Source organism: Lissotriton vulgaris, chromosome 9 (assembly GCF_964263255.1).
Source record: "Lissotriton vulgaris chromosome 9, aLisVul1.2, whole genome shotgun sequence".
In the NCBI taxonomy this organism is placed as follows: domain Eukaryota; kingdom Metazoa; phylum Chordata; class Amphibia; order Caudata; family Salamandridae; genus Lissotriton; species Lissotriton vulgaris.
The window spans coordinates 788497998-788524431 of NC_141697.1; the positions used below are offsets into that span (position 1 = coordinate 788497998).

The 26434-nt window shown below is 42.7% G+C and overlaps 1 protein-coding gene and 1 pseudogene across 5 annotated transcripts in view; one reads left to right on the forward strand and one right to left on the reverse strand.

Annotated features, from left to right (window-relative positions):
* Positions 1-26434, forward strand: part of MRPL11 (mitochondrial ribosomal protein L11) — a 712335-nt gene that overhangs the window by 127848 nt on the left and 558053 nt on the right. The window lies entirely within an intron of this gene.
* LOC147692268 (transmembrane protein 121 pseudogene) overlaps positions 1568-26434 on the reverse strand; it is a 54371-nt pseudogene continuing 29504 nt past the window's right edge. For all 4 annotated transcript variants that reach the window (XR_015300020.1, XR_015300017.1, XR_015300019.1 and 1 more), the window contains one exon: positions 1568-3659. The product of XR_015300020.1 is annotated as a transmembrane protein 121 pseudogene, transcript variant X4 (transcript). The remainder of the gene's footprint in view (positions 3660-26434) is intronic.

Sequence of the window (26434 nt, forward strand, 5' to 3'; positions counted from 1 at the left end):
CTATTGCATTGCAAATTACGAGGGCCCATGCATCGCTTTCACATTCATAGTAATAATAATAATAATAATCCACATTTGTAAAGCGCACAATCACCCGTAAGGGTCTCTAGGCGCTGGGGCTGTCGGGAAGATTAAGCAAGCTATTGCCCAGAGTCACATGGTGCTGGGCTAATCTGCCACCGGTGCCGGGGATCGAACCGTGATCCCCAGATTCCAGAGTCAGTCGCCCTAGCCGCGGCGCCACACCTCTTCCACATGGAGGCCGCTCCCCTTTCTTTAGACAAACCGCGTCTAAAGAAATGGGCTTGGACGACATTAAAGTGAAACCGCAGCATGGGATGCTTTGACAAAAGTGCACATGCCGCACTTTCACTTTAATAGCGGCCTCACACCTTCCTTTAGATGCCGTTTGTCTAAAGAAAGGAGAGTGGCCTCCATGAATGTGAAATCTCCGCATAAGCGTAGTATACAACAAAAAAAAGTATGCACGGACGCTATACTTAAAGCGGACCGTGCTGCTAAAATAAAGAAAGAAACACGTCCGCTATAGTTAAAGCGGATCGCTATTAGTTAATAAAATAAGTGGGTGGCGTGCAGCAACATAGTGGGTGGTATAGGGAAAATTGTTAAACAAAATAGTGCTCACATCCTAGATAAAGCAGACCGTGTAACAAGGCAAGTTAAAGGTCCAGTCGTTATGGGAGGTAACAAATGCAGACAAGGCGGTCCCAAGGAGGGACTAACAAGCCTAATAGCGATTCAGAAGCCAGCGTTTACGAAGGACAATGACACAAGCCAATTTAACCACATCAGCGCGGCGCAGATTCCTGCGCTGTGCTGAACGTTCTAATGAGCCAACGGGCTCATGACGGAACGGTTTCGTCATGAGCACAGGCCAACCGACGCTCATGACGGAACCGTTCCGTCATGAGCATCGAAGGGGTTAAATTATGGGCTTAGAGGGGGCGGGGCTTCAAAGCCATACTCTGCATCGCAGCAGCACAAGTGCTGCCCAGGCTCGACCTAAAAAGGAGTGCTTCACATGCTTTGAGGAAATACTTTGTCAACCATTGTGTCGATGCCAGTACCTGCCAGATTAAGGTAGGTAAAGCCTCATCCACGCAGCCAGAAGCAGCTGCAGCATATCTGCTGCAGAAGAATATTCAATTCTGACTAAATATTTCTGCCCTTCACCTTTTGTATAATTCTTCTTTTTACTATTGAATGATCACCCGACATGTTTATGTTCTAGTCCATGGCCCTATGTTTTTGAAAGCTTGTTAATTTAGTCACTGAATGACACTACCAAAAACAATAGCCCCTATTAAAACCACTATTTTTAATCTATGAAAATATTCGTTTTTTATTTATTAAAAAGAGAATGATGCCTCGAGAAGAGTGTGGGAAAGAAAGAGGATCATAGTCATATGCTTTCGAAAACAACATTGCAGTAGATTCGATCAGCACAATTGAGCTACCCTAAATGCTGATCACTGTGTGGTGTGCCCACCCTCCGCTCCTTTCTGGTAAACTTACGGTTGCACGCAGGATTAAAAACACTTTAAGATAAATGTTCTTTCTTTAATGTGTTTCACAAACAGAAAACAAGTGGTGAACATAATAAAACGCAACAAGGATTCTGGGAGCCATGACTCCCCACACACAACCCTTTCCCCAATTTGTGGTCTTGCGCTTCTTCTCTGTTGGCGCTTCCTGTAGTGTTTACTGTTTTTAACAAAGAGTAGAGAATCTAGTCGACCAAAGAAAACTGTGGCCAGAACCCAGAATCAATGTCGCCCTCCTCCACTAACATTTGTGGAGCCCATCAATGTTTGATTGCACTGGCATTGCTTAATGAGCAACTAAACAGTTCCATGAAAGAAGAAGGTGTGCAGTAAGGAAAATATTACACAATATTAGGTACGGTCTACCACAAAAAAGAGAAACCTTTGTGAATAAATTGCAGAATGTGGTGTCTAACATATTAACTGCTGCTAATTTTGCAGTTGATTGCATTCGTTAAAAATAAGATGTGCTGGTTTTGGGTAGAGTGTTTCTTCGTTGTGGTTAGAAGATTGCCAGAACTAAGCTTAGCAAGATACAGAAGTGATAGCGGTATATTTAGCTATGTGCTGCCACATACCTCACATCTTTAGGTACAAGAGTTTCAAATGAAACATAGAGCAGTTAGGGAAGGGAGCTTAATTTTGAGTGGTTGCAAGAACATGACTGTAGTTATCAGATAACAGAACAAAGCAAGAGATAATTTGGCAGTGAGGGCTTGGGACTTAGTGCTTCATTAGAGCCTGGGCCATAGTCATGACATCAAGCTTCAAAAGTGTTTCAGGTAACTTATTCAAACAATATGTAAGAAAACGTGATTGATTAGAACAGGCACTTGTGACTCCATCCTGTTCTGATGGCGGTTTCTTGACCTCCACCCACATATGCAACTATCTTCCTTCTGTTTGAAGGCCGTTGCTCGACAACATTGAAGGCAAAATCTCTAATGCTGTTCAGTATTGAATTTAGTTTCACTACCCTTGACTTCTTACAACCTCCAAGATTCCTAGAAGTGAAATAGTCCCTGTGGAGGATCCTCTGTGTTTCCAGGACCGAGGGACGTGGTGTGTCGAGGCGTGGGCAGAGATGCCTGTGGGATGTGATGTGGTGTTGAAGAAGAGTTAGGGGAGGATTCCTCCCCGCTGGCACTGGCCATGCGTCTGTGGTATTGCAGCACAGTGCAGGCCTTGATGAAGATGGCCAAAATGTTCTTGCCCATAAAGACAGACGAGACCCGCTGATCCTGGTAGAGCAGCATGTTCCCCCCACGGATGAAGAGAGTCACAATGTTGATGGTCACCAGACTCAGGACTGGGTACAGCATCATTTTGTGCGGTGTTATGTGCTCCCCTTGCATACTGATCTCGCTCAGGGAGATGCAGGGAAGGATTAGGAGGAGGCTGTAGCAGTAGAAAAACATGAGCCCCTCCACCCAGAGAGGAAGCCCTTTTTTCTGCAGCTCCCAAAGGTTGGCCTGGATCTCCAGGATGTCTAGTAGGTCAATGACCACCCAAAAGAGACGGTTCCGCAAGTCCTCCTTCTTGCGGAAAGCCTGTACATACTCCATGTGATCAGTAGCCACCAAAATGACATAGAGTGAGGGGATGCAGATGGATAAGAGCAGGGTCAGTGTTTTCCTCGCGAGTGGGTCTGGTACCCTTCTGTCCACCTTATAGTTCTGGTAGATGAAATATAGCTTGATCTCCAGCACAAAGATGAAGAGAAACCAGAGGATCATGGCATAGCCACGCTGGGCGGTCTTAACTTCAACGCCAACCCAGACAGCCACGTACCTCAGGACCACCAGAAAGCATAGGTCTCCCACAAGGACCATGATGCCCACCCCAATTTTCCTAGGGCCGATGTTTTGCTCTGCCAGATAGACATCAAGAGCTGCCATGGTGGACATAATGACGATGGCAGACATGCAGACATGAGGCTTGTTGGCTGAAGCGGTGGGTGGTGCCATGGTATCGGGCTTCAGGTTCTTCTTTATCAAGGGTCTCTAGTTAAGGAATGGACCGGCCACTTCCAAGCGACTATGTTTTTGAAGATGTTTCCACCTAGGCCAGGCCACTTCTTCCAGTCTTGGGAACCTGCAAGGACAAGACAAACAGGTTAGTTAAAGACCAAGAGTGTGGCTCTTGGCTGTAATTATATCTGTCATTAAAATGCCAAGTTTTCAAGGACCTTAAAACATAAACCGCACACCCCCAACCTCTGTTGTTAGTTGCTAAGTTGCTCACTCACCAGGCACTGCTAATACTGAGTAGCTAATGGTTCCTTTACGGGTCCTTAGATGTGAACAGAAGCAGTCTTATGTCCTTTATAGTTGGTTCGGTACAGAGGGATTTTAGGGGCAAAGTTTGTTTTTTGCACAAATGTGCTGTATGTCACAAGTACAATCATTTGGACATATGTCTGTCCTGTGTAAATACTATAACACACCGCCTACAAAAGTGATTCTCCCTTTTCATCTTTTTCTTTGAAATTCTGTTAAATATCGCATTTGCTCCTAAATCTTTACTTAAGTATATTTTTTGAATGATTTATGTAAAATAACAAATCTTCTATAATTAAACCGTTCAGAACACCGCAGCTCCACCATCTACTCTCTAGCAACACTCAAGCCACCTTCAAGCCCCTCTGCCTCATCCGCAAATAAATGCAACGAAAAGCCTTAAAAAACCTGTGCAACTATTGACATACCTGCACCCCCCTTTTGCTGATCCAACCAAAGTCTACTCCACATTTTCAGAACACGCCATCTAAATGATGGATATTCGTGACACTTCAGAGCCCAGTCTCTGGAACATTGCTATCCCTTGTCACCTGCTGTGAGTCAAAGCACAGCACAAGGTCTTCAGAAAGGAATAGAAAACCACTGACATTACTAGGTGTGCATTGTATGGGATACATCTCTGCTTAGCTGTGTGGGTAACAAGGTTGATCGCTGTGTTGTTTCCAAACATATTTCTGTAATATTTTTCTATAGTATTTTTATTTGTGTGTGTGTCATTTGTGATATACATGGTGCGTTGTGTTATGTGCACTGTTTATGTTCAGTGGCTTGTTCAACAATATCTAGGTGCTACTTGTTGCAGAGCATGAAGTCACAGTTGTGGGTTTGCTCATGGTTGACCTCCTTAGTTGGGGTAAGGTTGCGCAGGTTCATCAGGCTATCCCTGGACTCCGTGAATGAAGATGGTGTGGTTTGAACTGCAACAGTTTTCCCTAGGATGTTGGTGTTTGTCTTGCAACTTGAGGGCTAAAACTGGGTGAGAGAAACTTACTGCCTTCCACCTGTCCTGTGTCAGCAGTTGCGAAGTTGTCAATCAAACGTTTTGGGTCTTGGGTGGCCCATTATGAGTTATTCGTGGGTTTAGGTGAAGGTAATCATGTGCAGTGCTTTATGATGAGCTGATCAGATGTTGAGTATTCCATAATGGAACCAGGGTCGGGTGGGCCAAGGCAGTTGTGACGGCCTGTTCCAATCTTTGAACAGGGACCTGATCTTTGACGTGTATCCTCATTCAGTGGGCTGCAGTTCATTAGGTCTCGCCTACCAGACAGCACAAGCTCTCTGGTTTTTGTAGAGACCTGTTGTCAGTTGCCCATTGCTTACCATTTATTGGCATAATTGCCACTCTCAATTGCCTGCTTCTTATTCCTTCGCTTGTGTGGACTTTAATTCTTCCTCCTGTGTTCGTCCCTCTGCGGAGCATGGTCACATTATGTGTGCCCTTCTGCTGCTCATTTTTTCAGGCACTACTTTTTCCTCTTTGGTTAAGTCCATGAGAATGCAGGCTTTTTCAGTCTGTCTCCCTGATGTACTTCACTTTACCTCTCTGCTGCACTTCTTGTTGCATTCCTCTCTCGCCATGTGCTCCTCCCTGGCACCCTTTGTGATGCTCTTGACATCATGTGCTACTCTCAGGCCTTGCTTTCTAGCATGTGTGCATCTACCCCAGCTCAACATTACTGTCTCTCTGGCCCATTTGCTTTTATCCCCCCACTCTACGTTGCACTGTCTCTCGCCAGTTTATTGCTTTTCTCCCACCTGTGCCTGCCATGGTGCTTCGCCTCATCCCCTTTATTGCTTGCCCCTAAACTTGCTTCCTGTTGTACTTTGATCTTCTTTCCCTGCTGCTCAGCCTGTATGAATGTGATCTGGAATGTTAGAACGTTGATGAGAGAGCAGAATGTTGATGTGCCTGGTTGTGAGAGAAAGACAGTTGTGGAGACTGTGGGCTGAGCAGCAAAGATGCTGCTCCTGGTGGGGCCTTGAATTAGACTTGAATAATCTTAATTACCATCTTCCATCTAAGCTTGAATAAACCTATACATAAATGATACCTCATGGCTACGTCTGGAGTCTCTACAATTCATCTTTGTAACACTTCCCCCCAAAAAAGATCTCACATGTTTGTTGTTTTCATTTACATATTCAACTCGGATAGGTAAATAAAATGAAAGTAAAAGAGCCAAGTCATTTTGAGGGTGCGTTCATGCAAGGTGTGCCCACTTACAAAATGGAGGCTGGCTACATCAACGTTTTTTAAAATTTGTCTAACCATGCTGCACAAAATTGGGGATGCTGTACAGCATCTCTAAAAATCATTGGCAACGCCATTAAGTCCCAAAGGTGTGACATATTGGCTTTGCTAATGCTTGTTTTTCCTCAGTCTTTGTTCTTGTGTCAGGTTGTTTTGCCAATTTTCACTCTGGGTGCCTCTTCCTAGCCCCAATTCACATATCTCCCTATCATGTGTATCCTCTTCCTTCTTGAGGCTGTGGCAAGCTGTAGCCTGTTTCTTCCTAGTTCCCTGATCTAGGAACCGGTCTATTGCATGGCTCCTTGTTACTGTGGATTATATCTGTCCAGGGTCCTTCTCTTTCATGCTTGGCAAATTTGTTCCAGATGAAGCACCATTAATCACTGTAGTCGCGTATCCTAAGCAAACACAGACTACAGAGGCAAGGTATAGGATAATACCACATTTTGATATAACCAAAGTGATTGTTCTATTCAGTGAAGGTGATGTGTTGGTGAAAGTGTGGGGTCAGTATGGTTTTGCCTTTGGGTTTTGAGATGTGGGTATTCTAATCTTGAATGTGATATTGTGTTAAGATGCCATATATAGCAGTAACCTGCCGCCTTGCGGATACTTCAGAGCATTCTGAGACACTGTAGGCATGCAGAAATGTCACAACTAAAAGGAATCTAGAGAGTTGCACTCAGCAGTGCATCAAGAGGTCTGCAGCGGAGAAAAAGCTCTCTGCCTGGTGGACGCAAATGAATCCAGGTGATCGCTTCTCCAAAATCAAGTTCCCAACTCCAAGCAAACAGCCAGGTTCTATCTGTAACTGAACTGCATGGGATGGGAAGCTTTGATCTAAGGATTCTTGTGATTAAGTTACTCTAAACTAAATTGTAGTAAGTCTTCAAGTAGCCTTTGACAACGAGAACTATTCATTGTTGGGACTGGTTTTCATTTCTGTTGGAGTGATGCATTGCGACAAGGGTGCGCTACACAATGCGTGTTGTTTAGATATAGTGTGATCTTGTCTGTTAACTGGTGAGGAGTTGAGCAAGTATTGATAAGTTGTGCACATGGTTCCTATTTAGTGTGTGTGCACTGGGGGCGATGTGATGAAGTGTAGTGGGGTTTCGTTATGTCTAGTCTAGTCTGGAAATTTGTATTGCGCAGAACATATCACATCCCGTGAGGGAGTCTCATGGCGCATGCGGACAATCCCAGAGTAAAAGGAGGGAGATCCTGCGAAAGGCAAGACCTAGCTGAAAAGCCATGTTTTCAACAGTTTCCGGAAACTCATGTCTTGATGTACTGTTTCATGTGGATTGTGATCATATTTCATAATCATAATCCTGTTTTGGTTAACTGTCTGATGTTGAGACATTTTATGGTATGCTATGGTTTGGTGTGATCTCATGTGAAGTTGAATTTGTTTTAATGTGAGATTGTGCTGTTGGGGTTGTAATGTTTGATGAGAAGATGAGTTTATTTTGCAATGTTGTGTGTTGCTGTGTTCTCTTCTGGTGCTCTTTGGTAAGAGGAGATGTTAGTAGACTGTTCTATCTTATGCGGCATTTGTACAAATAGCTTAGTTTATATTATACAGCTGGGTGACGCAAAGCAGGTCAACGGTGTGGCTCTGTCTCTGAACTGGGAGTCAGAGATGAGCCAGGGCACTGTCCTTTCTCCCTCTCCATTATGCAGCTCAGTAAAATAAATTTAAAAAAACACAAGCAGTGCCATGAATAATGTAGGAGCTATAAAATTGGATGAACAGGAATACAATATGAAATGTGTATATTTTCTACAAACACTGAGCTTGTAGTTTTAATTAAATGCAGAACAAGAAAGGGAAAGTGTGTCTAGCAGGCATGACTGGTGTATCAATGTCTCGTGCTTCGGTTCTTAGGCCAGACCAGCCCCATGCCTATGGCTGTGCATCTGGTGATTTGCGTAGCTCTACGTGCCTAGAGTGCCACAATTCTTTTCCCAGAACAACAGAACCTGAAAGTGATCACACTGCTGAAAAGCCTCGATTGGCCAAGTGCCTGATTATCATGAGAGCTCCAGGTGGCTGTGACCTCTAAGGTATACTCTAAGGTATGTATAGTCATCTATCTACCAGAAAGATTCAACTTTTCGTTTTTTTACATTGCTGGAGATTGGGTGGGGAAGGGGTATGGACAGAACAGTAAAAGAAGAGGTAATTGGGAAGGTGAAGTGAGTGAAAATAGAAAGCAGACTTGAGAGGGTTGATGAGCATTGTAAATGTAAATGTACAGGAATTTATATAGCGCAAATCGCCAACCGGTCTCTAAGCGCTTGCTTAGGGAACCCGTCCTGGTATTCCCTTGTGAGATAACCCCGACAGGGTATCTACAAGGTGAAAGCCAGGCATCCCGCTGCGAGGGGCCGTTGTGGAGATTAAGCAAGCTATTGCCCAGAGTCGCAGAGTGTGAACCCGTGAATCGAGTTGGCACCGGAGCGAGAATTGTCGAGTCCATGGACATTTTAGGACTCAAGACCCCGCCGAGCCCGGAATTGAACCCTGGTCCCGTGCTGACCTCTGCTTCCAGGTCTGCCTCCTCTAACCAGTGAGCCACACTTCTCCACAATCCGGAAAATAGGTGAGTGAAAGACGATGAAAGGTTAGGCGAGAAATTGTGGCAGATGTAGTGAATATATATATTTATGTAGTTAAAATCTCCAGCTACAAAATTGCAAAAATCTAATGACCTCACAATTTTCCATTGTTTTATAAAAAATGTGTTCATGAAATGTATACACAGCATAAGCAAGCATTGTGATTGCAATCAGTGCCCATTGTTAAATGCATTTAGATGAAAGTAACTTTTTCAAACGTACTATAAAAATGTAAACAATGAATAATGTGCAAAATTGTCACATTTTGCTAATTGGGGGTTCTTGACATGTACAAAACACTTGGCCTTCAGTTTAATTGTTTATGGGGTCACCAGAACCCCCATATGCAGTATTGGACCATATTACATAGTTGCCATTATGTATTATATATGTTCGCTTAAACAGCCACAGTTACAGGTATGTTCTAGTTAGAAAACAAAACCGGAAAACCTGAGAAATTTGCCAGTTAGGATTAGCTCTGCAATCCACAACACACACTTCAGCCATGTAAACCAAAATACGTGCATCGTGTGCAATGCTCATGACCACTCTTAACATGTGACAAATGATATGAGCTATCACTGCTCTTAGATGTTGCTACTTATTGATATCAATATAGTGAGGTCACAAGCATTGCATTTGGTGTGTGAGTTAAGAATTGCATGGCTGCTGTGCGAAGCTTGGTTTGCAGAACTAACTATAACTATCAAATCTCAGTGAGTTGTAGGCTTGACTTGACAACATTTGAACAAAAGAAAACGAGCTTTGAGAAGCACTGCTGAAAGATGGCTTTTGATTCCACCCACAAGTTGATGAACTTGAGTACAGCATTTGATTGGGCAGAAGTTCTGTGCTTCCACTGAACAGAGTGCTTGTATTGCATTTTTTGATACTTGAGTACAGCAAAGCGGAGTTGCTTATGGTGGTAAACCAATGATCAGAACTGTAGTCCTGATCTGTTTATTAGGAAAAGTACAATAAAGACAGCCGGTCTGACATATTTATTGTGAAAAATATATGTTAAAACCAATAGATATTTAAGGGAGTATTGTTATTTCACGGGGTGAAGATGACAGGCATTTTATTTGATAAATCCTCACAGATTACTGTAGCAGGCAAGAGTTTTTATATTGGTTACTCGATTGGTAAACCCTGAGGGTGGAAGATTTGACTGGGTATAATACTTTTTAGGCTTCTTTGGAAGGGGTTGCATATTGCATTGCCACCTGTGAGACTGAACATAATTGCATTTTTTAATTGCTATTCCTGCTGGGTTTTTTTTGCGGGAAAGGTTATGCTCCACATTGGTGGGGATGAAATGGTGATCAGGACAATCAAATAAGCAAATAAATAATAACTGGTTCATTGTTAGGGGGCAAATGTCAGATCTGTATATTATGAAAATGTATGACAAAAGCAATATGCCTGATTTATTTGTTGTGAACAGCAGATAATAAAGCTAATGGGCTTTTAAAGATGGATTGGTATTGCATTGTGTTAAATCCTGTAGACGGGCATTATGGTATATTGATTCTCACAGATTAAAATAGTAGGCACAGTTTTATAGTTTGTTACACACTCTGAAAGTTCCTGTAGGGTAGACAATTTGCACCGTGAGGGTCCTTTTTCTGCCCTCTCAGTGAGGGCTTTACATTGTTTGCTAATTGTAATTTTATACAAATTTGTAATTTTATAACTGCATTTACTGATGATTGATTTTCGAGAACCTTATACTCAGTACAGTTGGCCTTTAAGGATTGATGAACTATACACATTGCTGTAGATGCGTATTTGTAGAAAATCCGCCTTTTCTGTGTGGTCACCCCTGGTTTTTGTCTTTTGCTTCACCCTATAGTTTTGCTTGTTTTAGAACTTTCTTTGCGTAACCCCTGCTAACCAGTAGTCAAGTACCTGTGCTCCCCCTTTAAACAAGGCATATTCCTAATTGGTATATTTAACTTGCCTTTAAGTCCTTAGTAAATGGTACAAAGTGCACTGAGGGCCTGTTGTGGACTGCTGTTCCTATTGTGCCATCCACAACAGTGACATTTAAAACATGACTTCAGGCCTACCAGAGTAGCCTGACCCTTGCAGTGTAAAAAATGCGACTCGAACTGTCAAAATAAACACTTTTGATGGATCAAAACCTACGTTTTAAATATTTATAAGTCAGCCCTCTGTATGCCTTGTAGTCCACAGGGCAGAGTGCATGGCATTTAAAAGTAGGGCACATAGAATTTCAATGTTAACCTGTCCCTTCAGTGGCTAGTGCCCAAAAGCAATTTTTCACTGTGGCAGACTTAGCTGTCTTATGTAAAACACCAGAGTACAAATTGAAATCCTGATACTGTGTTTTGTGAATGGGACTAGCTAGAAAGACAATTTAAGAACTATTTTTAATAACTATTAAAATCCAATTCAGTGGTGAAATCAGATTTTTTTTAATAAATATATGGGGAAAGTACCTTTTAGACAGTTACCTTTTTTCTGCATGCAGTTCCTGGGAGATAATTTGCATTTGCTCTCAAGCTTCTCCCTGTCAGAGATCACCATTTGAATAGGTGTGAAAAACATATAATAAGCCTCCCAGGAGCAAACAATAGGCTGAGCCGAAAGGGCAGCGGTGACTCCTCTGAACTTTACAGAATAAGATTGGTGGAGACTGAGAGCATATCTTTGACATTACAGTGCCTAATCCTGATTGACTGTCTAATCAGTCCCTAGGTCCTCTGGGTTGACCTACAACACTTTGCGGGTGCATTTGAAAGACAGAGGACAGGATGCCAAAGCCCATGCTCCTTGTGGGAGGAGACTTTAACCATCTTGAAACTGTGGGCATGGTTCACTCCAGGAACTTTTCCCCCATTGGTTAGGAAATACCAACGAGTCATTCCTGCCCACTAGGCCATTTGAAGCATAAATGTGGCACCTCCAGGCACCAACCTCAGAACACTTTCTGAACTTGCGGAAGAACAGAAGAGGACTGTCTGTGACCTGAGAGGAGACCTGAGGAACCTCCTGCTCTTCTACCCAGGACAAAAATGAGGACTCCAGTGGCCATAAGGCTGACCTCCTGTTCAAGCTACAGGGATAAACAAGCTACAAAAGACCTTTCCTGCAACTGCCCGGCTGATCAGTCGCAACTGGACCTGGACTCTACTTGATGTTTGCCTCTGCGTGATACCCTGTGAGTCTCTAAGTACCTCCCCTGAGGTCCTAGGAGGGAGGGGGCTTAGAAATGTACTCCTTTGGTTCATTTGGACTTAAAGAATTAGTCTGAAGGCAAGTCTTTGACCAGACCGAACCTACTAGGTGTATACGACCAGTGTTCTATCATGACCATTCTGAAATTGCCCCAGGGTCCCGTACTACCACCACCCATGACTATTATTAGCACTTTTTATTTCTTGACAGCAGTCATACTTAAAACTTTAAATAACCATATCTCTGGTTCATTGTATTGGATTTTTGTAATTTTGGTGTAATTTTGTTTATTAAATTTTACTTTCGTTTTCTAATTCTGTTTGGCTTTTTTGGGCCTTATGTACAGAATTTAGGGATTGCGAGTTTCTAATTACAGTTCTTGTGAATCACATTTAGGAAATCTTAATTCCTAATGTACCAAAATGTACAAGCTAGTAATAGCGATTCCTAATGGGGTCGGCTTAGACGTACAGCGTGAATATTACTGAGGTAAGTTGTAATTTGTGACCCATTAGGAACTGCTTCCATCACAGTGATGGTGGCCTGCTGGGGTCACAGGGATGGTGGCCTGCTGGGGTCAACAGACCACTATGTCTGTTATTCCTTTTAATAAAGCAATATTTTTTTTTATCAATGCAGCCTTTTTCCTTAAGAAAAGAAAATGCTGCGTTTCAAAAAATAAAATGAAACATTTAAGTTTTTCATTTTTAAAGAGTACGTAGTAGTAACTTGGACCCCTGTCTGCTGTTAAAAAATATTTGTTTCTGCATTCACCCTTGAGGTGTTGGTAAAAAATGAATGTTTTGTGACCGTAATTCGGTCGCAAAATTTTCATACATAGCGCTGCAATTCGGTATTTGGAAGGAACGCCCTAAACGCGACACTTCTAAATACTGATACCGAATCTCTAAATACAAATTGGTAACTTGTTACTGAATCTTAATTTGTGCTATGTACATATGGAAAAGCCTGTTTGCGATCAGTAACGGCCCGATTCTTCAAATCAGGCCGTTTCAATCCGCAAAAATCCTTTAGCATATATGCTCCTTAGTTGTTTTGCATTTCATCTTTATTACATTTTTGTAACTGCATAAATAATTATACATAGCCCTAAGTTAAGCCTGTCTGCTCGGTCTCATTGCTACGAGTGTGATGCGCTCAGGTAAATTTAGTGCCTTTGAGGGTCCACCCTGACAAGGGTTGTAATTATTCCTTGAGGTAGGAAGTTATCCCACTCAAATAATCCAGTTTCTTTCTACTCATGAGATGTTTCTGATTACTGTAGCAAGCATGGACCTTGGTGTAGGTCACCCCTTCTAACAAATGATGGGATAGAATATTTTCACTTTGATAATCCATATTAATTCTCTAAAGGTTTTATAGTTTTATATTGTTTTGTGAGCTGCACTTTTTCTATATTTGTAATTTTATGACTGAATGCTGCAAAGTGGTCTTGTGTAAAAGCCTATGTGCAATACAGTAAATGAGTTGGTTATGGTGACAAGCCATTGATAACGGCTACGGGTTATGATTGGTTCATTGAAATATGTTACTTCAGATTAGAAAAGGTTTCTTCTACTTATTATAAAAAAAAGTAAGCCAAAGGCAGTGGGTCTGACCTATTTATTGTCAAACGCATATGCTAAAGCCAGTAAACCTTCAAGAGTGGACTGTAGACCAGTATTTTGTCACACTGAAACTTGCAGATTACTGTAGACAAACCCTGGGGGGTTGGAAGATTTTCTCTCTGATAACCCTTGCTAGCACTTTAAGGATGGAATGTATAATGTTTTGCAAACTTTAACTCTGAACATATGTTTAACTTTAGGATTGTATGCCCAATGATTGCCTTGTGGGAATGATTACACTTCGTATACCAGCCTTAGATGGTTTTGGTGGCAAGTCAGTGATAATGGATATAGACTTGGTTGGTTTACAGGGAAGTGATATGACTGAGGTCATAGATCTTGTCTGCTTGGTCTGAAATGTTGTGACAAAGGCAATAGACCAGACTTATTTATTGTAAAAAGCCTTTGTTAAAACTAATAGTGTTTAAGGGTGTAATTGTTTGCAGTGCTAAAATCCTTGTTAGCCCTTCTTAGAGGAGTTATATATTGGTTTCCCAACTGTAATTTTGTGAATGGTTATAACTTTAGGACTGCATTCCTGAGGAGCCCTTTGTGGGTAAGCTGGTTATAAATATATTAGGCCTCAGTTGAGTATAATGTGAAACTTTTTAAAGGCTATGGATGTGATTGGTTAATTGGAAAATGTTATTTCTGGTGCGGGAAGTCTAATCTGAATGTTATGAAAAGTCACAAGGAAGGCTGTAAGCCTGATGTAGTTATTATTAAATGCATCTGTAAAAACCTGTAGGATTTTCAAGGTAGATTGTTACTGGACGGTGTTAAAGCCTGTGGATGGGTATTTTGTTATATTATGTGCCAGTCCTGTATTATTCCATTTTTTTCTCTTTTATAGGTCCCTTCCATTTCTTGCTTCCTACATTTTTTTATTTTGTATTTTCAAATCATCCGGCAGCTCCTCAGATGGTGCTAGCAGGTTGCTTGTCACATCACATGCAGCCAATGCTTCTAAACTGAGCAGCCAACTTAGAATGGTGAATCATTGTTTTACCATTTAAAGATGTCCATCCCATTTAGAAGCATTATGTTGGCTAACCTGGATTGATTGGTACAGCAATGATCCATTAGGACACAATACCTTTTCAAAATGGCTGACCAGTGTGATGTTAACTGACAATCCATCATGGCTTGATATTGCGCATAGTGTATCATTGTTTTATCGATCCAGGATGGCTAACACGCTGCTTGTAAATGTGGCTGCCATATTGGAACTTTAAAATAGTAATACATTATGTACAATAGTAGTGCAAGATGAATGTCTGCTGCTATGCACAATGTTATATTTTATTGTGAGCATATGCCTCAATGTTTAGATGGTAGTATATTTTCTTTTTTCTACATTTTGTTATTTATCTTGTATATATGCTTATTGAGTTTGTGTCTGTTGTATTGTGAATGGAGAAGTGGGTGCATTAATTAATGAGTCAGTGGATGAATATGAGTGCAAGGATTCATGTCAGAGTGTATTTATAGCAACTTAATGGGTTTTTAAACCCACCAGTGACTGAAAAGACACTTTCAGTTCAAGCAACACCTATGGGTATTGCCAGTGCTCGTTAGGTTTTATTCTATAACCATCACTTCATTTTGTGTTATTTTAAGTGATTACAAAGTTTTTTTTATGTGTTAATGTGTTGTAACCAATCCTAACCCTAATTTCTCATCAATTGTGGGTTTTGTTGACTTTTTGATGATATACTACATCCAAATTCTATGATAGCATATACCTCATCACATATGAAGTGGAAGTTACCTGCAAGGTCTGCCCTAAGGGCTAGGCCATATGCCCAATACACTAAGAGGTTGTCTACAACTGCTGCACATAGCCTTCAGCTGTGCACAGGTGGGGGGTGGGTAGTAGGCATTGAAAATCTGACCTGACCATGCTTACTTTTTCCAAGTGCCATTTGTAAATGGATGTTTTGTGCATGGCAGGTGATGGGATTTATGGTATGCTCTGTGTACGCTGAGTACCAAATTTCAGTGGTCTAGCATGTTTTAGATAGAACCATGGCTTAGATATTCACTAGAAAACAGTTGAAAACAGTTTTTCATAATACAGTTTGTTCCCAGCTCTGCTACACACAGCTTTTGGCCATACTGCAGTGCTGGTTGGCCACCAGACCTGCTCTGCGGCCAGGCTTGGTGCCGAACCTGCTGCAGGTGCTGAACACCTTTGCATGTGCACCGCAGGGGGTTGGCTGCAGGGTCTGCAGTGTCACAGCAGAGGTTGGTCGCAGGGCCTCACCTGCGGCCAGGCCCTGCCCTCAGCCCATTGTGGGTGTCCAACCCCTGCTGCAAATGACCAAAGCTCTTCCCCATTGTGTCATTTTTCTCTGCCTCTCCCCCATTCTCTTCCTGCCTTTCAAACTCTTTCTCTTTTTGTTTTACAAATCCACTCAAAAGTTGCAAATCTTATCGGTCACAATATTTTCATAAAATGGTGGCCAAATCCTCTTGTTAAAATGGTGCCTCCTGCAATTGCACATTAATGTACTTGAGTTTTCCACATCGTTTGGTTCCCACCCAAACCCCCAGCACTCCCTTGGGATCGGATACATCTCATGATGGCCGCCAACTGCTGTGCAATTTTTTGCCAATTTGCAAAATTCACAAATTGGAAACGATTGGCAGTTTTCAAGATAGCAAAACAAAGTTCTACCGACTCCCTTCTCCAGACAGTCACATTTTCCAGAAAATTCAAATGTGATTTGGCAGGAGTCGTTTATTATTAAATTATTTCTTTAAATGGCAGAGATATATAACTGTTTACTTTTTCAATCCTACCTGGTACGTTTTGGTAATGCTTATATCTCAAAAACTATTGATGGGAATTGCACCACACCAACAAAAGCACCATTTCTGATTAAAGTTGTATTTTTTTTGCCAATTTTGATGTAAATCCATTCAGCAGTGTTAGCTGAGCATGCAGATGATAAAACACAACTTTTTTTAAACATGCCCGTCGACAATCCCCTTTTAACTCTTAGCGTATTGAACTAACCTTGTTGAAATTTGGATTCTGGGCATTGACCGAATATCCTAAGGGATTGCCAGATTTTGTGCAGGTCCATCCACGGGGTCAAAGATTCTAGGCAAATCAAAAGATGCCTTCTTTTCAATGGAAAGTGCAGCTGAACGTGTTATTGGGTCACGTTTATTTTCATTACCAAGTCATAAATATATCCAACAAAACATTATTTCACTGTTTTAAGGCACATAAAAAGGTTATTGTCCGTGTCTGAAACAGCCTAGGTGTATTGGAACCAATTTTGTCATATTCAAAGAGGCCTCTGAGGTATGTTTGCTTTTTAGGTGTTGCCTTCCAGACAGCACAGGCTGGCAGGTTGTGAAATCCTTTTAGTTGGTTTACCAAAAACTTGCAGTCGGCTTACAACCCTTACCCATTGCTTACCATGGCTGGGTTTATTGCTGCTCTCATTTGCTTATTTTTTTATTTGATAACTTGCCTTCCTCTTCTTGTGTTTGTTCTTCGACTGGAGCATGCCCCCTTTAAAATCCTTCTGACTGTGTCACTGCACCTTTTTCCCCACCCTTTTTCCCCTTTTTCTCGATGCTGCATAGTATGGTCAAAAAATGCTTTCTGCTGATGCTTATACGCATCGGCAAACAGCACTGGCAAAGTCAATAGGCCCAAACACCTAGCCATGTCGGTCTCTCCAATCCTTGTGTAATATAGCGCACTTACATCCAGTGTTATTGAGATAATTGGTTAATCTGCTTAAAATAAAAATAAAAGCTCCTGGTCCTGTTGGTGCAGGGGTGCTTGATATGCTGAGAGGTAACTAGGGATGTATGTTCTGTTGAAAGTCCTGTAAGGAGTTCATTGGTGGGGAGCAGGACTGGGGAGGGAAAATAAAAATAAAAATGCTGCGCAAACGCCCAAACTGTTATGTGTTGAGCTGCTGGACACATTATACGCCCCGCAGCCACAACCTGTGCACCTTAGGACGGCGGCAGGTTGTTTCCAGGTAACAAGGCCAGATTACGGGCACAGGTAGTGAAAACGAGAAGAGTGAATGAAGATGAAAAAGAAGAAAGGAAGCGGAGGATGGGTAGAACAAAGTATGGAGAGAAGAGGAGGAAGGGTAGAGCGAAGGAACGAAAGAAGAAGGCGGGAGAATGTTAACACTTGCTCCATCAGAAGGAGCTTCCCGCCATTAGCAGATCTGAAGGAGCTGCAGGCATTTCTTGGCCCACGCGGCTGTCAAAGTACCCTCATTGTAGTGGGAGGAATGGATCACTGACCGCGCCAAGGAAGGCGCCGGGGGCCCTCTGTTCCGAAAGACTGATGCTCCCAATATGTCGGCGTGCTTTATGTTCCGGGGCCGGCGGTGCTCTCTTGCTGAAGTTCCGACGAGAGAAAACACGGGGGAAGGGGGGAGCAGGAGGGGGCAGGCGTAATTCTTCGAAGTCCCTCCAGTCACTACGGTGTTTTATGTGCGTGCCGGTCGATGAATGAGTGACGCAAATTTATTTTTAATAGACACCTCAACCGGCTTGACTTTCTCTACTCTCAGCCGAGGCAATGGAAGGTCTGCAGTGTGCCCGGCATCGCTATGTCCTTTGATCTGGTGCAGTGATTTTCAAAGCCTAGGCAAAAACATACTTTGCCGTTCAGAAACGCCCTTAGCCCCAGCACCAAGACTTCATTTGAGACCTTTTAGCGCCGTAAGGCACTTGCCCAAAGTGTCCTTAATCTGTCAGCTGCTGTAAAGCGAATGGCATAGATTCTTGGCTATTAGACAGGCACCCATGACATTGACGAGTCCCCCCAACGTTCCTAAGCTGTGTAGTTGTACTTCCTTGTTGTCTTACTAGACCTCTGCACGAAAGGATGGAAGGTGGCGATCTTACAAATAATAGTTACGTACACTACACTCGAACTTCCAAAGCGCAGAACAGGCTTCATTGTCCCGGAGTGTTGATTGCGATGGTGCTTTAGAAACCCGCCCATTCATGATAGAGCTGCAGACAGCAGCTTGCCAGCATGGCATTAATTGCTCACCAGTCAGACCACATTAACCCAGTCCCACAGACCGTGCACTGCCTCTCCGCAAAATAGACCCATTTCTTATTCGAGTTATCAGTCTTGATTATCCTATCTTGCAAAATATTTGACAGTCCCATGTGGCACTCTTGATCTGTAGACAAAGCAGCTTATACTTGCAATCATTAAACTACAAAACAATCATTTGTAAAGCCAGTCGATCTGGCATTTGCTGCTAGCCTTTTGGTTTTGTTAATGCTTATTTTCTTTTAGCTTGCTTTTTCCTTAAGTTTTTTGTTGGGAGAGGCGCAGCCCCATATTAAAAGCAAACAAGCTTTTCCAATTCAGTAGGTCTCACTTTACTGATAGTTTGAGGTATTGGCCTTGCAAATAACAATGCAACGCCAATAGCTCATAACTTTCAGTAATGCGAGACCTAGTGCATTGCAAATGCTTGCGTAGTGAGCCAGGAACCAGCATTGTATGTCTCAGTTCAGTACCGCCAGCTGCTCCTAGAGATCCCTAGTGAGCAAGGCACAAGCCCTGCATTTCTAGGTGCAGTAACGCAACCTGCTCCAAGAGGTCCCTAGTGTGCAAGGCACTAGCACTGCATGTCTAGGTGCAGTACCACAAGCTGCTCCTAGAGGCCCCTAGCGAGCAAAGCACCATCACTGCATGTCTACAAAGTTGGAGTTATTGGTATTCTAAATTCCAGTGTTTTTTACCTAGCCATATGTGGCCAAAAGGGGACCTCTTTTGGTCACTGGCGGTACTGCAGAAGATATGGTAAATCCATCCTACCCATAATGCATTGCATGAAAGACTGTACTGCGAGTACATTCAAATAGCATATATACAATTAGTAGCTTTAAAATTTGACAAAATAATTATTACATTAATTTCGGATTAGGTTGAACTCTGTGTGGAGCTGATGAAGGGAAATTTAAGATGGTCTCATAACCAATTAATATCCGCCACTCAAATTACTTTCACATTTCACTATACTAATTCAAACTAATCCTTATGGGTTCCAGTGTAGCGTGCTACTCGCCAAGAAAGTGCTTCAACGCCCCATTAGGGGTAATCAGCGCTATATAAATGCAAACCCTTTTTCCCTTTTCTGTACTTCCGCTACCCTTCTCAATCTAAATAACTGACTTTTATCCACCACTTAAATTACCTTCATACTTCACTATACTAATTCACCACTAATCCTTTATGTGTTCCGGAGTAGCGTGCTACTTGCTAAAAAAAAAAAGCCCTTCAACACCCCTTCAGGAGTCACAAGAGCTGTATAAATGCAAACATTTTTCCCTCTTCTATCCCTCGGCTATCCTTCTAAATCCAAATAACTGACTAACCTGTTCACCACTCAAATTACTTTCATATTTCACTATCCCCTTCGATGCGGATGACAAAGCCAGCTCATCATGGGCGTTACCTGCGCTGCGCGCATGACGAGCTGGCTTTGTCACGAAAGCCGCGATTTTGAAATTTCAGCGCGAAGCGGGAAAACCCGCTAGCGCTCATGCGGTTAAATTAATTCAACACTAATCCTTTATGGGTTCCTGAGTAGTGTAATTTGATACTTTGCCAGGAGTAGTAAGCGCTATATAAATGCAATTAATATAAATCTGAGCTGTTCTAGTGAGTTTAGTAACCACTGCCAGTCTAGCTTAGGACCAAGTGTGTGTCCTGCCTGAAGCCTTTTAATAAAATAATGCCTTGAGGCTGTAATTAAAACCTAGGGAGTAACAACACATGTAACAGGGTACGTCTCAGACACATTGTTTGCTTGGTTAGTGCTTGTGCTCAGATTGGGCCCGGAGAGCTGCTCTGTGTGTACTCCCATCTGATCTTCATTGAAAGGAATATTGATAAAAATGCAGCTATCCTTAGATATGAACAGAGGTCGACAACCCAGCAAATTTTAGAGCTGAGCCAGGGTCAGACCTGGTATGTAAATAACTCGACGGTCATGGACTGGGTATGGAGAAAGTTGGGCCGGGGCAGCTGTGGCCGCGAAATGAAACAAACATTGGCATAGCCAATAGGTCTCGCCTTTGGGACATCATAAGCATTTAGTTATGCAGCACAATATCCCTACTGCAACAACATTAACTGTTGCATGGCTAAACACTTATAAGGTCCCAAAGGCGAGACCTATTGGCTATGCCAATGCTGGTTACGTTTATGGGGGATTTGCCCATTACACCTTTCTTTTAACATTTTTATTGTACTTCAATGCTATTTTCTTTATTATACCTAACCCTTATCTTTCTTACCTATTAACCGCCTGATCTTTTTCTTACCAATGTTTGTGTAATGATTTTATTTTTATATCCCACAATATAATTTCCAATTTAAACACGTCTTTTTTGTGTTTACATGCTTTATGGCCAAGATGAGTCGTGGCATAGATGATATTGGCTGTTTCGTTCTACAACACCAAGTTTGAGCTTTGAATTTTTCCCCATGCTGTGAATACACCTTAAATGCTGGCTTAAAATAAAATCAGAAGATTTCTAAATACTGAGATGTGTCCTGTTTGTAAGCACTCACAGTTTTTTGGCAGGTCTACCGAGCACATTTAACCTTCAGGAGATTAACTGATAGCCCAGGATAACAGAGTTGTCCCCGAAGTATTAGGTGGGGTTAGAGCTTTAAGGGGAGGGAGAGAGGGAGAGAGAATGAGAGAGAGAGAGAGAGAATGAATTTGTGTTTTTAATGTTGAGGTGCGGTTAGGTCACTCTGGTGTACTCTTTCTGTGTTTAGAGTGTGGGAATGACATTTCTGTATTTCCGTTAATAGAAACACGCTCAAGTCCTAGACCTCTCGAATTTCAGTGGCTGTTTGTTCTTTTGTACTAGAACACACTTTGTTGCAGTCTGCTGGCTTATTACACACTTTGGCCGTTCAAAGATTTGGAAAGCACTAATGTAATACAATTGATGTAATTCATTTCACATCGCTGGCTTGTGAGCACTTTCCACCTTGTATATGATTAAAAGTGAGTTAGTAAAGTCTGTATAAAAATCCATTTTGATTGGTTGAACTTGTCTCCATTAATGCTAACATGAGTGTGTTTGCTGCTGATGGGAGCGGCCTGGCACGTCTTCTGGTCCGCACTGTAAATGTGCCTGCTCCGAGGTGTTGTGTGTGACATGGCACGCACTCTCTGACTGCTGCTCATCCTCTTGCCGGTGGCCGGCTCGGAGGGCGTGCAGTACAGGAAGAAGCAGTTGGTGGAGCAGCTGCCAGCTCACGACCAGGACCCCTCGAAATGCCACGAGTGTTCCCCCGGCGAGGTGAAGCAGATGGAGCAGTTTGTGAGCAAGTACATGCACGACGTGCTGGGAGTGGGTGATATCAAGCTCCCAACCAAGGTGGAGGCCCAAGCAGCAGAGAAGGTAAGCCCGGCGACGGGGTCCGCAGCGCCGCCAGGACCGTCGGAGTGGCGCCGGACAAGGTCACGCCACCCAAGAGGTCCAAATATGAAAGTGTCTATAAATCACCGCTCACCGAAGGGCATTTTGTACATTAAAGTGAACTGCATCTGTATTGTTGTTTTACTAACTTAACGAACACACACCTCACAACAGAAAGTTTTATTGCGGGGTTTTCTGGAGTGTGAAAGCAACAAGGGTTCCAAATGTCAGGGTCTGCGTCCGAAACATGCATGCAACAAGTGATGCGCACTCTGTGCTGGGGGAGGGGGGCCATTAAAGGAAGGGGGCGGTGAGGAGCCTGTGAGAACTCGCGGCGGAGATCAAAGGAAGGGTGGGAGGGACTTTGGCGAGCAAGGGGTGAGGGGGTGCGCATGGTGGTGCTCACATGCACTGTACCCGATCCGCACTTTGGGTACACTTTTGAAAGCCTTACTATAATCACGCCCAGCATCCCTAACAGGATAGCTTAGGCCAGAGCTAAAAAAAATATAGGAAATTGAATCAATGCAAAAGTGCTTTTATTTCTAAAGTGGAAGGCCCAGCAGCAGTGTGCTTTCTGCTCCCCCTCCCCCAAAAAAAATCTGAAATTAAAACCAAAATGACTGGAGAAAGTGATCGCAATGGAGGAGCGCGTCGGGGAAAGGGACAGAGAAGCTCACTTGAGTAGGGACGCCAAGGAGCTTCAGGGAGAAACTCATTAGTTGAGAACAACATGTTGACAAAGGGAAAAATGCATGGGCGAGGACAACTCACTGTGGGGTAGAGAAAAACACATTGGCGGAAGAGATAGCAATATAGTGTGGGGGTAAAGAAGAACATGAGGGAGACAGCTGGAAAACAAAGTGCTTAAGAAAAAAGTATTTCCCTAAAAGTGAGCCGTGGAAGTATACACGTAAAGAGGGTATGCTCCAGGGAAGGGACCTGCACAATATGGACAAGGCAAGCCATCAGGAAGCAAATGGATGTGACATTAAAGTCAACCAGTGCTAAGCGAAGGGTGGACTTTAATCCCACTGTAAGTTCTTAGTAACATGACAGTAGGGCTTTTGTATGCGGACAGCTTCGCTCCTGGGTAGGCTTGGCATGTATTGGAGCTGATGCAGTCTCACTGCACTGGGAATGTAACGGTTGATTATAGATCTGCCCACAGCCAACAGCTTAAAACATAAACTTCTAGACTAGATGCGAGTGACAAAACTATTGGTATAGGTACTTTTCTCCTTACCTATTTCACTGCCAACTATGATTAGCTACAGACCTGGTCTTTTGTGGAAATAAACTGAAAATCTAGCTACTCAAGTCGTATCTAATACAATAAAAACTGTGGCACCGATTTGCACAGCTTAGTCTCCACTGACAATTTTACAATGACCACGGTTCTCCTTAATGAGCATCCTTAGCTACTAATATGTCAACTACACCATGAACAGTGCCATTGTACCCACTACTCTTCTTGATATTGTACAACATTCTTGCTCCTGCATTGTCTTGTGCTAGCTAAAGTGTTACCCTGGGGAGGACACGAACACCTAATAACTGTACAGGTACGTCTAGACTAGCTTTTTTTCAGCTTCTTTAGTGTTGTAAACTAAGAATCCATTTTGTGAAAACAAGAGTACCACAGGGAAAGAGTTAACGGTGCTTATGAACTATATGAAAAAAATCCATAGCACAACCAGTGGTGGCCGCCACAAACAAAGGGTGGAGGGGACGCGTGAGGGGTTGCTGGTGGGGGTTATGTTAGTAATAAAATATTAATTTAAAAACAAGAACTTACCTGAAGCCTACGATCGCCTCGCCTCCTGCGTCATGCTTCCTCTTCTCTTCCTGTCAGCTTCTGTGACAGAGTCCAATCCAATCCCCGCACTGCTATTCTAAGAAAGCAGTGCAGGGATTGGCCTGAGCAGGCTGAAAAGAGGCCCCTTTCAGGTCAGGGAGTCTGTGGGGTTTCTGCAGCCTGGCTGCGCAATGCAGCTGGGCTGGAGAAATCTAAGTGCTTGTGTATTTAGGTCCGCCCAAAGAGCACTCCTCTTCCCATGCCTCGGCCTTGTCCCACCTTACAGTGCTGGCTCACATAAATACATGATGCTACAACATCGTTCTATTTTTCATTTGGTGGCTCTGAGCCAAGCAGTGGGGCTATGCTGCTCCGTCATTTCGGAAAAGTCGACGCTTAACACAACTTGCAAACAACCCTAAGCATGACATTTTTTTCATGGTCTTTTGTTTGTGCCAGAATATCTACTGGTAAACCACCCATCCTAAAAGTGGCACACAAGGCAGTTTATAACTCTGCCTGTTTCAATGCTTAGCTACATTCCCAAATAACCAGTTCATAAAAAGACGTGGAAATTGTAGAGCGATCCAGCTTATGATAAAATTACAGTGAATCGCAATCCATCTGGGCCAAGGAGAAGAAAGGCGGAGTCTGTATACAGGCAGATTTCTTTTCTTACATGTACCCTTTCTGTAATAAAAAGAATTCACTTGTATTCAAAAGCCCTGCTACTGACCCACTTTTTACAAGAGAAAAGACATAATGCCTGTGGTGCTTTAGGGCCATTTGAGACATCTTTGCATATTTTATACAGAGGAGGAGAGGCATCTTGCCTTGAGCTTCCCTGGGTTTCATTCTTCACATTGCCCCCGGCAAAGCTCATTGTCGGAAGTGAAGGCGTTTTTTCTTTTTGCAAGACTTACGTAATCATTTCACATGCCACTTCCGTCGTCCTTCACTTCAGTTGCCCATATTCTGTTACTAACGGGCTTTGAGTGGAGGACAGCATTTTATTCATTCAAATGTTGATTAGCTCATCATGCCCGTCTTCGGTGTGTAAAATAAACTCCCCAAAATAATCATGCTAGTGTTGTGGTAGAAGATCTTATTTAAATAGATAACTCTTTAGCTAGGGAGAGAGTTCCAAAGGGTGGGGGCAGGCCCTGAAAATGGTTGGTGGGAGATTCGGAATCGAGGACTTTCGAGTATGAGTGCATTCTTGCTTCGTAATCCTCATTTGCCACCAGACTATGAGTAGGCCTTTGAGGTACGAGTGCATGCTAAAATGTAAGGGATTCCAGTTTGACCTTAGTTCTGGCCTCAGTAGGAAGCCAGTGTAATGCAGAGGTGTTTGAGAGACGTGATCATACTTTTCCGATCAGGATCGGTCTCCCAATGGCACGAATTTGGCTTTCAATGGGCTGAGTAAGGCTGTGGCATGCCCTCAGGCCTGCATTGCCAAAGTTCCGTCTGTAATATTGTTCATTTTTTTTCAGAGATGTTTTAAATGTTTTATTTAGTTGTATTAAGTACATACTTTATCTTAATAAGTCTCAAATCACTTTATAGCTATTGGGTTGACAAAGCCACAGTTGGTCCACACATTTACCAGGAAATCATAATAAACATAAAACAAATTAGATTCATGAGAGCATGAGGTGTAATAGTGGAAGGAATTGGGAATTGGATACACAAGTCCGTGTAGAGGAAGAGAGGGAGTGACGAGAAGAATGCAGGATGTAATGCTTTCCTAAGATTTGCATCAGAGATGATTGGATTGGTCTTAATAAGTCCCAAATTGAGGTGGCAGATCCTGAGTGGGATTTTGTGAGAAGTCCCGACGTTCTCAGTTTTTCAATTCTGAGTTTAGAATCTTTTTGCGCCTTTGAATTTGAATTATTTGGAATATTCATTTGTCAGTTAGGTACGCAATAACAGAGGTGTATATTTTTGTGAGTGAGACCAGCCGTTTTGCATGTTATTGTGGTCTCCATTGGGCTTTTAACGTGTCTGTAATGTTAAAAGTAATGGGATACACTTCTTAAGTTTGTTGCCAGGCCGGCAGCTGCAGACAGGTTCTCTTCTAGAATGGCCAGATTTCAAGATGGCATGCTTAACCGACTGCATCACAGATCTGTAGCTTGTAGGAGAGGATGTGGCCTAAAGGCTAGGGCGGTCGACTTCAAATCTGGGGAGCCAGGTTCGAGTCTCTGCGAAGACCCTCAACATTGTGTGATTATGGGGAAATCACGTAATCTCCCGGTGCCTAACAAAAATTAAGGTGTCTTTATGTAACGCTACTGGTTCTCATGTAAAGCACTCTGATACCCTCTGGTCAAGTTTGTGCTTTTTAAAACTCTGGGAGGGGGGTGCAAAAGTTGAAATCTTTGATCTTTTTGATAATTTACAACTGCAACTTTGCCCGTTTGATCTGTATATTTCCTCTGAGGTTAAGACTTTAGTGTTAGTCCAGATCTAATCCTAGAGATTTTATCTGTAAATGTGGTGGTTGTTTCCTTCGTAGGAAAAATATAGGCTGAAGATTAACGATTTGTATGGAGATTTGGAAACTTTCAAGAAATCGTTTGTAAGGGTGCAGCCTG